The sequence below is a fragment of the Meleagris gallopavo genome, chromosome 11 (genome assembly GCF_905368555.1).
Source record: "Meleagris gallopavo chromosome 11, MGAL_WU_HG_1.1, whole genome shotgun sequence".
Classification (NCBI taxonomy): domain Eukaryota; kingdom Metazoa; phylum Chordata; class Aves; order Galliformes; family Phasianidae; genus Meleagris; species Meleagris gallopavo.
In genome coordinates, this window is record NC_139414.1 from 10,638,162 (window position 1) to 10,652,215 (window position 14,054).

Here is a 14,054-nt window from a genome sequence, read left to right on the forward strand (position 1 = left end):
GGAACCTGAGGGGTTATTCAGGTCCTAATTAGAAGCCTCCCAGAAGACAAGGCTTGTATGTATTAGTACAGGTAAAGTGGCTGCAGTTTCAGCTCCTTATTGTTGCTATTAGTTTTGTGTGAGAAAGTTTGAAATAATTAGATGAAAACCCAATAGTTAAGGAAAATAAATGTAAACCAGTGGGCAAAATTTAAAGTAATTTATGACTGAACAGCAAGTAAAACTTGAATAGCCTTCATCGCTTTCTGTGTGAACTGAAGGTTCATGTATTTATGCTAAATGGCTCGTGGTAATTCTTTCCTAAAAGGGGTGATTTGTAAGCTAAAGCAATAAGCTGAATTTAGTTAGTTATTTTCATTTCCTGATCCACTTTTTTTCCTATATTTTCCTTATGAAGTTCTTCTGAACACTTCTTTAGAGCGATCTGCACTTTATAATTTATACTTTGTTATCAAGATAAGTCATTTGTAAATATGGGCTTCCAGTATTTGGTGTTACTCAGATTTATGTATCACTTCAGTGGAATATTGATTCTTCTTATCTCTTTATTTCTGTAGTCTAGGTTTTAAGCATATAAAAATGGAGATGGCATAGTTTTCTGTTTTTAAATTCACACTAAATAGAATTTCTATACTTCTGTATATCTTTACAAGTTTGAGAACGTTGTCTAGACTTACATAATGGAAAGATGAGATTAGGGGAAAATATACTGTAGTTAAAGAAAAATATAAAAACACATGCTACTGAAGATAAATTGAGTATCACTGATGACCAACACATCTTAATTTGTGATTTCATTAGTTTTTGTTTAAATCATTTTTTTTTGCCTTTCATAAATTATTCTTATTTATCACAGCTCTCTATATAACTGATAGCAGACTTAACATTTAGGATGTGCTGTATACCAGATCAAATATTGAAGCAGCATGAGAAATCTCAGTGCATGTGTAAATTTTTTATATTGTCCACTGTAATACAATTTCATCATTCTTTTGAATGCCCGTGGGACTGTTTGCAATACTTCCAAGTACAGCCTGACCCAGTATGTTTTTTTTTTTTTATATGATGTAAAATGAAGTGAATGGATTTTTAAGAAGCAGGAAAGGCTGTCCTTAGCAGTATGCCATTAAGGCAGCATTTTATTGTGAGAGCCGTTATTTTGGAGTCAGGTATTTTGGGGCATAGCTTTCTATCCTATTAAGTGATTCCTATTTTTCTCTCTCTAAATATTTCTTCTTGGCAACAATGCTTAAATTTGGTTTTCTTTAAGAAGACTTATTCTTGATGTGCATCCTTCTTGCACAACCTAAACAGCTTTACCTTGAGAAAGCTATTGGTAGCATTATAAATTATCTGGCTTCTGTAATGATCCGTTAGAAGAGTATGAGAATCCAGTGCAAATTAGCAATAAAAAATGCTAAAGCTATATATCACTGGCAACAATTTAGGAATAATATCTCTGCCTGAAGCAAATTCTGGTGATTCACTGGTAATTTGCTAGGAGCCTTTTAACTTGATTCTCATTTGTAAAGTTAATGGTAGGTTATTTTGCATTGTGATTGAAAGACCTGGAATCTTAGTTATTTAAGAGTATTGATTTCTTAAAATGGAATTTTACCCTTATATTAAAGATCTTCCTGTCATAAATGATAAAAATAATAGCAAGAATGTCACTTCCACATGTTTAAAAATACTGCTCTGGTACAGATGGTATCTTTGTTTGGCGTGAGGTTAGCGCCTGCTGGCTGGCAGATAGAAGAAGGTGCTGTGCTTAGTTTAGCACACCTGCTTTTGTGACAAACATAAAGAACCAGCATTTTTTGGTTTAAAAGGACAGGATTCCATTCTGATGCAGAGGGTTTATGTAACTTCTGCAGTCAGGATTAGGAAGACAGGCAGTTGTCTGAGTAGCAGGCTGCTGGAGGCAGCGAAATGGATGCTGTGATGTTTTGCCTGTGTCCCAGTGCTGCTAATCCATCTCTCTAACTTCTATGCTTTGTGATGAAGAGAGATGGCTGCACAAGGAGGAGGCTTTTGCAATACAGTCACTGTCTTTCCTGCTCTTTGTTGGGCACCGCAGGGATCCAAAGCTCCAGGACAACTTTGTGGCCCACTAACCCTGGCTGAGATTGTCTCCTTCCCATAGCTTGGCAGGAGAAACATAATTCTGGTCTCATGCTTTATCCTATACTGATAAAGAACCTTGAGCTGATGCTTTATCGATTGTGCTCTGTATATATATATTTTTGGGGGGGGGAGAGAGGGGGTGGGGGTGGCGGGTACAGAGGGATTTTGGTAGCGGTATAACCAAGGATTCCTTAGCACTGGGCGAGCGGGCAGTTGGGCTTTTCTGCAGCTCTGCTGATGGGCACAATGCAACCTAGAAGTAAAGCACTCTACTGCCTATGAGAGGAATGTGTCTCCTGCTGGACCTTTAGGCAACTCTTCAAGCTATATCACAGACCAGGGGATAAAATTGTGATGTATAAGGGAGTAATTATTTTATAAAAAGTCAAATGTAAAACAGACATTTTTTCTTTAAATGTTTTTAGAATAACAAACTCACGTCAAATAGAATGTAGCAGAGATATCTTTCTGTTTCATTTCAGAAAGGAGTTTCTCTTAGTAATGAATTTTAGCATGCTTCTATGAAAACAAATTTTTTATATAGCACTCCTGACGCTTTTATGCCAACGGACATGGGAAGGTGGAAACACATAGAGGTGGAGACGTGACTTTGAGGGTGCTAGATTAAATCTTGCTCTACAGGAGGGGGCAATGGGCACAGAGGATTCCTAAGCACAAGCAGTGGCACTGGATCAGGCTAGTGAGCTCTCTGTGAGAACTATACTACTGTCATGATGCTGTGTGGACTTCTTTCTAAAGGTTACTGAAATAAAATAACATCAACTGTTTGGGGTAATATATAGAGTTTGGTTTTCAAAGGTCACATCCACTAGGCCAGCTGCTTTGTTTAATTCTGCTAATTATTCACAGAACAAAATCAGTCATAGTTGATTGCGGCATAATGCAATGAACTCTGTATAATGAAGTTTTATTTGAGCTAAAAAAAAAAAAGGCTCATAACACTTAACATTTAAAAAATAATCAAATCTGTGACTTGTCTCTTTCTTTCATTGTCTGATATGTCCGTGCAAAATTTGGAGGTATGTACTGCTGTTTAGAGGTCATGAAACCAGCTATTTGCTGTGTTTTTCTTAAATAGTGTTAAAGGCAAACAGGGAATTTAATCACCTTCCTACTGAAATGCACTCTGACTATGTTTTCCATGGGAAGTCATCAAGCTCAGTTCTGTGTGCTGTGTAATTCACTTAGAAAATACTGCAGTGAACTGAGGAATCCATGTGGTAGAAAAGAAACCTTTTCAATATGAGGCATGTTTGAAGAAACAGCATTTTGTGCTCCATTCCTAGTTATACTGCAGTAAACTAAAAGTAATACTTAACAGAGTTTTTCCTTTTCTTACACAATGATAACTAGTCTTTATCTGGTTGACTGGTTTCCAGTCAAGCTGATGGAAAAGTGCAAACTGTTATGAGTTGTGTATGTGTTTTACTCCTGATTTCCATGTTTTGATTCTTGTTAGTAGAGAATTAATATGCAGCTGCAGTTTGTATCATCTTGGAGGAAATAATGACTTTGGTGAGGCCAAGACTGTACTCCTAAATACAGGATGACATACAAGGAGAAAATCTGTTCGCCTTTTGTTTCAAATGTTTCAGTTCTAATAGCTCTGTTTTTTGTATTGCTCAAATGTCAGCCCATCTCTGTCAGCATTATGGATGAGGAAGTCCGTACAACAGAGCACACCAGCAGTCAGACCTTATCAATCTTGGGATCTGAAAAATGCTTTTCAGTGTTAATAGATCCTGAAATATCGTTATCTTACTGGTTTTGAGAAATGAAGTGCTAAGTGCTAAAGCTGAATAGACTATTATTAATATTAGGAACTGAACACAAAATTCTCTTTTTAGTGTCTTGGAGGATGCTGCACATCCTCTTGATTCTTCAGTTCCTAAAATGTATATAGCACACTGTGACATATGTTTCATTGAACAAAGAAAAATAGTTGTGGTTGATATATTTTTAAAGTATTTTAGAGAATAAGTTTGTCTTACGTGTGAGCATCTGTGCACGTTTTACGATGGATAACAGAACTATTTAAAAACATTTAAAGTACAGTAAAAGATTGCAAAAAAGGTCACATGGGTCTATTTCATATTTGCATCAGAAGAGAGGTACTCCTACAGGCACATTTTCTGGTGTATTATCACTTCAAATTTGTTTTTATGTAGCCTATTAGTAAGAAAGTTCAGGAAAACTTAGATCTGTAGTCCATTTAAATGTGCAAGTTTCTGAAAAGGTGCTGTCAGTGTCTGTCGTTTCCAGTGTTACGCTGCCAGATGCTGTTTCTATAACCCACAAGGAAAGTGTCCTTTTCCCCCTAGAAATCTAAGTTCAGCATCAGGAAAATTTACCAAATCTGGAAAAATGCTAGAAACCCTGAAATTAATTTATAATAATGTACCTTCTTTCATTGTAATGCTTTCCCCAGTGGAAGTGACTTTTTAAGCATTACAGATGGTATCAGCAGAAAAACAGTAATTATAAGGATATGTCTGAGACCCGTGAGATCTGGATTTTAATTCTGTTCATCATCTGTTTGCCCATAGGCAAGTTACTTCACTTCCATTTCTGTCACCTGAGACTCTAGGTCTGATTGTGATACAGATAGGGTGGTAATAACTTTTGTAATGATTTAATAGCAATAAAGAAATGTAGTTCATCCTTCAGCTCTTTCATGGACTGCACATTTCTGCTTCTTTCACAACTGTATGCTTACATCCCAAAGTTTCTTAGTATGGATTAACACCACTGTACTTATAAATCAGTAGATGGTCTATACGCTCAGCTTGTATGTTTGCTTGTTTGTTTTTTGGCATTTCAGTTTTTGTTGCAAACTTACATTTGTCCCCATTTCAGCATCTTGAAAGCTTTATTTATGTCTTTAGGTGGATGGTCTGTATTCCTAAACAGAAAATTTCAGTAGATGTTGCTGAAATAAATCTTCCTGATATAGAGGGGCATTTAATTTGTCTCCTCAAGAGAACTTTTTGTAAAAGGTAGCAAGGAGGGAGCTAGAACTGGAGGATGAAATTGTTCTTTTAGAGACGAGGTGGAACATGTGCAGCAGCTGTTCAAAGGGTGTTGGGCTTCTTCATCAGCACTAACTTGGAGCCCTTCGCAAGGGATGGAGCACTGGTCTTTGACCTCTGCTGTGCTTAGACAGGAATTAAATTATTGGCAGAAGAGCTGGAGCCTTCAGACACAGGGCATTACAACGAGACAGATGTAAAGCTGGAACAGCTCATGGCAACCACTCCTGCTTGCTACTTTGCTGACTTAAATTCTGACTGGCATCTGGTGTGGGGTCTGTGCCCTGGTCAAGAAGGTTCTGTTGTGTGTTGCTTCTGCATTGCCCATACATGTATCTGGGTAAAAAGATGTGTGAAGAAAATGATGCTGTGTACTCTCTTACCTTTAAAAAAAAAAAAAAAAAAATCCAGCAGCTCTCCCTGAGATTTCTAACCCTTATCACTCCACCTTGTATTCTACCCTCTCTTTGTACTTGATAGTGCAGCATCTAGTGAAATTACCCTAATTTTCCCTCCTCTTCTAATTTGAAGAAAGTTTCTGCACACTGATTAACAGCGAAGTTTCATTACTGTTAAGCAAGGTATTCTTTATTGGCAGTGCTCAGGTAGCATCGGGATAACTCTCCAAGAGTGCTCGACCAGTTGATCGTTCGTGAATAGGTTATATTTTCACAGGTATTACATGTTCATTATCCTATCCACCCCCAATGACTGCTCAACAGGCACAGCCTTATTTGGCAATCTTCGATGTCATCAACCATCCACTGTCGGTCCATTGATAGTCCTTGGTGTGTGGGGGGATCTTTTACTTCCTCCCAACGTTCCTTTTGTCCCAAAGATTGCTGTGGAATGCAAGGACAATCGGAGAAGTCTCTGCACACGCAGATAAGAAACACAGAGGTGAATGCCTAGATGCTGTCTGTTATATTCTAGCGAATTCCATCTGGTATGTGTGGATCTTGCTTTATAAGCGTTCCACAAAACATGCACAGGTTTTTTTCTCTTGTTGTTTCCATTGCCTTGTTAAAGCAGAAGTCTTAAAACATGTCTCTCCTTCTCCAATGCTATGTCCCGATTATCATCCACAATATCTAAAGGTTACTGTGGTGTTGCCAGAAGCAAGCATTAACAGAATATTTTGTGTATTACTTCTTCAAATCACTTGCTAGAAAAGGTCTAAAATTTCCCTGTTGCTCAATGCAGCTTTTTGGACACGCATTGCCTGTTAAGTGTGTTCCTCAGAATGCGAAAGTTGGGATGACCGTCAAAGAGAAGCAGCCGTCCTCCTATCACGGAGAAGCGTCGGGACTCTCAGCAAAAATACCAGACTCTGAGTCTGTACTGGCTTTGCATGTGGATAAACCTAAGCACTTTACATAGACCCCCCCCTTAAGTGTCTGCATAATTAAAACTTAGATATTTTTTTTTTTCTCAAATAGGTTGATTTAACAGTAGTCATTGTGATTAAAATTACCGCTTTTGCCTTGTAAATGCAGCGGGTAATCAAGAGGAAAAAAGAAAACGATTGTTCTCGTTTTTCGTGTCAGTTTCTATGCTCTCAGAATGTTGCCCCACGTTACCAGTATTCACGGAACTGCACGGTGGCAATGAACACAGGAGCACTCTGGTGTCTCCAGTCCTGGTGAAGCAAGTTTCACTTCCCTCCGCTTCAGCGGGCTCCCAGATTTCTAGCAGAGTGTCTTCCGCTTTTCTTCCTCTTCAAAATATTGCTTATGAATATCTGCTGTGTTAGCTATCTTACTGTCGCCTTTTTTTTTTTTTTTTAAATTACACTCTAGTGCATCCGTTTGGTCACCTCTCTTGTATACAGCAGGTTTTGTATGAAATTAAAGCTTTACTTCACATCATCAGTAAAGACTCCTTAATTTTAAACGTTGCATTTCATAAGATTTGAGGGAATGTTTCTCTTCCAGTGCAGCCACCTATTAGAGCCTGCCTCCCAATCTGCACAAATAATTGACAGCTCATTAACAACTCAGTAGGAGCTCTGAAAGCCAACTGAGAAAAACAACTTCAGTACAACAGGGGGAACAAAGTATCTGCTCGTCAATTACGCTGAAATCTCCAACCAGATTTAAAATGAGGTTAGGAAAACAACTAGGTAATAAATTATACAGGCAAAGAAAATTACGCCTGTATAGGCAACTCCTGCAAGCTTTCACCAGGCTGTACTAGGTAACTCCTCTGCAGTGCGTGGCTGCGCAGTGCTTCCTGGCTGCACTTGCAGGCTCCGCGGAGAGCTGGGAGGGATCTGTGGTTCTGCATCTGCTCTGGCAGTGCTGAAGGCAGCAGAAAGGCCGTCTTTGCACTAAACAGCTATGCTTTCTGTTGGATTTTATTTCACGTCTTGTCAAGTTAGTTAACAATACTGTTTTTATAAGGATACCGGAGCGTCAGGATAATTTATCAATATTGTTGTTATTATTGAAGGTGCTGGACTTGGGGAAGACCTCCTGTACACGTGGAAAAATGGTGTCCCGTATGCCAGAGGCAGTATCAGTAGTGTCTGCAGCTCTCCTCCCAAACCCACTGGTTTCTCTTGCTATCTGACAGTTTCTCTGTGTGAGAAATGTAATATGATCCTTCATTTCTTCCTCTGGGAAATGGACTGGCTCTGCCTCCAGCCCAGCACACACTGCAGGTTCTGGCAGTTCTAGAACCTTCTGCCAGCAGGAATTTGCACCAGTTTTGCATGAGAGAAAGGTAATCCCGTCCTGCTTTTGCTTTCCTATTGTGGAATTCTGTTGGTGTTGTTACGAGCACATTTGAAGATTCAGTCTGGATGCTACAAAAAGCAGAAAACATTTTGCTCAGAAAGAAAAGGTTTCTTGAGTAGCTTTCTGAAAAAGAAATCATGACCCTTGACTATAGAATCAAATTCTTAATTCACACACAGTTTCATGGCAACATCCCCTCAGTGATATGATGAATAGAAAGACATTTGAGATCACCAAGAAAGAAATTCAACACAGCGCTTTCTAATCTTGTAAAGAGCCTAATTACTGGCGGGCCTGAGGAGCTGCAGCCCCAGTTGCTGCCTGTGTTATTTCAGGAATACAGCACGCCCACAGAACTCAAGATTTGGGCCTGAGACATTCAATTCAGATCATCAGAGGATACTGGTGAGGAAAATACATGAGCAGAAAGTTGAATTTGGGGAATAGGTACTCTTTTCTTTCTTTCTTTCAGTTTCTGAAGTGTACTAGCAATTAAATGCTGTTCTTGAAATAATTTATTTCCCAGGGAATCAAATGGAGATCACAGCAGCATGTGTTTTTAGCCATGGTAAATGAAGAAAACTGTAGTTAATGATTTTATCAATATTTTATGACCTTGTTCTTTAATGTGTAATTGGTGATCCACGAGGCACTGAGTAAAGCCATTCCCAAAAGCAAATATTTTGATAAATTCAGAAGGCAACGGGCTATGCAGAATGAAAAGAAATATTACTTGGAAACATAACCATTGGCAGCACTTCTCTTCTTGGAGTATTACTATTGATTGGTTTTGTGCGGTACTTTTAATAATACAAAGAAATTCAAAGGAAACTGTAGTATTTAGTCCATGAAAAGGCTACTTTGCATGTTATAATGGTTTCTAAGAAGAAGGCAAAAAACAAAGTCCTTGAATGTAATGCTGTGATCGGTGTGCTCAGCCCCGAGCAGAGGAGCTAAGGGGAGCCCTCATGGCGGCTGCAGCTCCTCACACGGAGCGGCAGTGCTGAGTTCTGCTCTCCGGGGGCAGTGATGGGGTCCGAGGGAACGGTGTGGAGCTGTATCAGGGGAGGGGCATAGGCGGTTCCGAAAAGGTTCTGCACCACAGGGCAGTGGAGGTGGAACAGACTGGCAAGGCAGTGTGCACAACCCTGAGCTGCGAGAGTTCAAGGAGCGCTCGGACGCTGCTCTCACAGAAGGATTGATTTTTGGGTGGTCCTGTGTGGAGTTGAATTTGGAGGGTCTTTGAGGGTCCCTTCCAACTTGGGATATTCTGGGATTAATGAATTGAAATGGTATAATGCTATTGCAGTAATATGATACAAAGTAGATGGTGTTCCCAGCAGTTACCAAAATTGTTCACCACCTGATGATAAACAGCATAACATTTATAACTGCCTTTATACAAGGGCTGCTCCAAAGTAATGCCTTCTATTTTATTATGTTGTCCCACAACATCAGAGGTGATTGGTGGTGATACTGCAGTAGAGGCTGAACGTTTCCGCCAATAATTCCAATACATTTCATTGACAGCAGAAGAGAGGTAGTCTGGCAGAATGGTGTCTGACATGGAAGTGTGGGTGAAGCAAAGATGCAGAATTGAATTCCTCCAGAAGGAAAAAATTGCCCCCACTGACATTCTTTAATGCTTTCTGAGTCTTAATGGAGCCCAGACAGTGGATGAGAGCTCAGTGAGGTGGTGGGTTTTTGTGCCTTTCTACAGTGGCAGCAGCAACAGCAAGTCACCTCTGCTGGTGCAGATTGTTATGAGCACAGCATGCAGGCTGTTATTCATCAGTGATGAAAATGCACATCTGATGGTGGTGACTGTGTTGAAAACAGTGTTTCATAACTGAGAATTTGCTCTGTCATAGTGTTATTGTGCTCTTTGTTGTATTTTCAACAGAAAGAAATAGGAGGCATTACTTTTAGAGCGACCTACGTTATCGTTGAAAACTGAGTATGAAGCCAATTCAGCCAATTAATGCATGCTTAGACTCAAATACGCTACCAAAAGTCAAGTTACTGCATGTCATGCTGTAGTCTCCAGACTGACTTCATTCCTCAGCAATGGAGATGCTGTCTCCAAGCCAGAGCTCTGCAGAGACTTCCTGTATTGTCTCTCGCTATTCTGATGAGGGAGCAGGCAAGGAATTTGCTGCTTCTGACGCTGTTAGTGAAGTACTTTTGAATTTCTTGTATGCAGATATATTCTAAATTAAAAACCAACAGAGCTTTACACAATTATGTACTGCATAGAGAAGTCTGGGCCTGTTTTAGTTGCTTTACTTTGTATGCTACATTCTTGTCTCTCCTCTTTGCTAGGCAAATAGCAGTTTCTTCATTATTTTTTGTTTTCAGTCTTGCATTATTCACAAACTTGTGTTGAATTCCAGAGCAGAAGAAAAAGTTCATCTTGCATTCAAATCCACACATGTATTATAAGAACATTCACTGGTGATGAGCATCACTGGCAGCTTTCACAAGCTAACATTAATTACGTACATAACTAAAAAGCACCATGACTGGGAATCATCATTTCTAATAAAAACACTGACTTCTAGGCATGGATCATTTTATCCCTCCTTGAGGCTATAAATCACTCATGTCAGTAAGATATATGCTTCTGCTCATTTTACTTTTTTCATTATAGAAAGCTGTTGCTGGGTATGTGCTGGTGGGTGAAGGGAAGAGAAGGAGACTGTCTCGTTTCGTTGGTTTTTTTTTTTTTTGGGGTGTGTGTGCGCGCGAACATCTTGGTCTTCAGTGAGCTGCCAGGGTAGGATATATGCCTGTGGGCTAGTGCAGAACAGTAAATGGTGAGAAAGGCAAAGATACCTGATCAGAAATATTCAGCAGTTCATTTTCTTTCTCTCAGATGCTGCAATGACTTTTTATTTCTGATCTATTCTTTTAAGGCCTTGTGCTACTTCTCAATCCCATTGCATTACATCACTTTCCTTCATACAGTTTGAGAAAGGTGCAACAATAAAGTGCAGAGTAAGATGCTGTGCAGTTGCTACACTTTGCCTTCCTAAGCAAAGCTTTTGCCTTGAGAGGGAGTTATATTTTTAGTATTTAGAGCTGTGATCCATCCTTTCTCTGCTCTTATGCTTGTGGGGCAGAAATAAGCTTGTTTTTTTGGCATAGAACTTTTTCCAAAGGAAGAGATTCTTTTGGTATTCTTTGAAGTTGAACAGGTGTAGGATTAATTAGCTGTTCACTGAGGGCCTGCTCCCATGAGATATTTTTAGTCCAGCAGAACTTTTCCATAGGTACTTGGGCTCCTGGACTTTGTAATGTAATATTATTTCATAAAGTGACCTCACTGCATTAATCAGTTGAAAGAGAAATTCCAGATTTCCTTCAGGATATCTGTCAAGTCTTTTCTGTATGTTTCTTATCTATTATTTGTTTTCTTACTTTTCTGGGAATTTTTAGATTAGGTGTATAGACAAGTTGTTCTAATCTCAGCGTGGAAAAATAGAGTAAAACTTTTTTATTTTCTAAGACTCACAGTTAACAAGTCACATTTCTTACTCCTTTTCCTCTGAAACTTTTTACTGTAACAGTTTTATAAGATTTCCAGGTCCTCTTTGCAGTATTTACTGCCATGATCTATGTTTAGAGAAGCTGTCTGCTGTAACTTGGCGTTTGCTAAGTGTGAGGACCTCATCTGGTCCATGGTTCTGCTCTAGCTTCCAGAAAATTTACTGTATTTTAAAACATGTATGCTTTGTATTACAGCAGTATTCAAGCTGTGAGCACACCTTAATTGACTTTGATCCAAGCAGTTGGAAGTGGAGAGCAATGACCAGTTAATTCCACAAATATTTGATATTCCTTATTACAGGCAGAGCTGAGGGCTTAAGAAAATGTTTCCTGTTTAAAACATCAGGCCCTTGAAATTGAAGCAGTTTTACCTATTAAAAAAAAAAAAAAAACAAAAAACAAAAAAACCACATTGAGTTTATAAGCTTAGGGTGGCTTAATTAAAACTGAATATAATTTCATATTATCAGAATTTAGAGCAAGAGAGAAAGAAAGGATAGGTAGAAAATTTCAGGCAATGCTAAGACAAGAAATTGCTTTAAGTCTCTTGGTAATTGTAGAATAAAACTTATCTGATGTGTTGGTTCAGGTTATTTCATGACCCAAGCCTCTCTGAAGCATCAAGGTCTTAACCTAAAATTAAACATTTAATGTATGGTTAGTTCTATAATACAGTAACTTTACTTTAACTATTTTTGTTAATGGAAATGGATTTTGACTGTAGTTCTTAAAGGGCTTTTGATTGCAAACCAGTGGTTTCTGTCAGTCTGTTGTGCTGAAAGAATACTGTTTCTCTTAGTGTTTTGCATAAGCCTTTGAATGTTCCAGGTTGCTTAATCATCTGAAAGTGAGACTCAGCTGCTGAGCTTTTGTTTTCTGCCCATAGTTGTTGCCTTACGGATTTAATTGCTGTGAACATCTTCAGTTTGATAACAAGATATGTAATGAGACATCTGGCCATCTTTGTGTACACAGCAGCCTCAGGAACATCTACATCTTAATACAATTGTCTAATTACATAACTTATGCATGTATCTCTAGGTATTTTCCACGTCTTCCTTTTAGTAGACTATCCTCATTCTCCATTTCAACAAAGTCGTGATTGAAAATACATTTGCCTTGCATAGGATATATTTTGCTGCACTGTGTAAACTGAGATGCGTGAAAATGTCATAGTAACACGTGTAACAACTGTTTGACAACTCTCAAACTGGCCTTGAATCCCATTAGAGGCTTGCCTGTGCAGACCAGAGGAAGAGTGGATGTCCTTACATTAGGTAACTATTACCTCATTGTAATTTCCATCAGACTGAAGTAGATTAGAATTCTGTAGCCCGTAAAATAGTTGTCAAGGAATGCCTCTCCCTTTTGCTCTTAAAAATGCAATCCTCACATATTTTGCTGCCTGATAAGAAATTGCGCTGTTAACTAAAGTTTCCCACTCTGATTTGTTTTATAGCTTTTCTGCCTAGATATGGCTGAATATTATGTCAAGTAATAGTAATGACTACCTTAATGAAGTTAATGTGTTCTTTAGTATTTAGCATGTACACCTTTATTCTTCTTAAAAGAAAACAAGCAGACTTTTTAAAGTCTATTGCCAAATAATTTAAATCACTGTTAGAGTACTCTTTTCATTCATTGCAGGATCAAAAATTATCTTTTTAAAAACAATTTGAAAGTATTGTTCACTTTTATTTCTGTCCCTTTTTGCCACTTACGGTCTGTCAGTTTTATGTTCCAGGAATAATTTGTCTTTTATCTTTCCTTTTTTAATGTTTGGTCCTTGTGAAGAATTAAAGTATCTTGCATAATTAAAAGCCATATGCAATATGAACTGAAGTTGATTAGCTTACAACTCTTTCTTCCTCGTTGGGTTACTGCAGCTGCTATAATTGTTAAAGGCAAAATTATAAAAAGGAAAGCAAACAGAATGCCATAATCAGTCTTCAAGCTACCAGAATAGTAACAAGACTTAATTGCCTTGGTTGGCTGCATTGCTAATGAGTACAGTTTCATTAGAGGTTCCATGGGCTATTTAATTACAACTGGTAACTTGTATCTCTGTTTTTTCCAAAAGATTACATTTCCTCGGTGCACCTCCCTGGTGAAAACCATATGGCGGACCCAGGGCTGTGTTATATTTGGAAAACCTCAGGAGGTTACAGCCCATTTTTGCCACTCTGATTCAGTGAATGTTTCAAATTTGGAAAACAATTTTAGATTAATGCCTACCTTAAAAGTTGTTTTTATCCTGCCTTATGCTTATCCTTTTTGGAATGCTAGAATGAGCAGGTCTGCATGCATAAAACAATTCTTGGGTTTTGTCTTGTGACTTTTTTGGATAGGGGAATAACAGATTTTTTAAAAAGATGTATAGAAGTATATCTCCTAAATAGAACTGAAAATAAAAGTGAATGCATTAGGACAGAGATCTGAGCAAACAAGGAATAGGAGAGCAGAGCCATCCAATCACTCACAGACCAGTTCAGCATTAGATTAAATGAAGGAGGCTAATTACATGAACCCTTTTTGATCCTCTCTTAAAATATTAATTAAACTTATTAATCCCCAACCCTAGTCTTCGCCC

General features: G+C 38.4%; 1 long non-coding RNA gene across 1 annotated transcript in view; it reads left to right on the forward strand.

Annotated features, from left to right (window-relative positions):
- Positions 1-14,054, forward strand: part of LOC146543627 (uncharacterized) — a 355,365-nt gene that overhangs the window by 230,207 nt on the left and 111,104 nt on the right. The gene's annotated exons all lie outside the window — the stretch shown is intronic.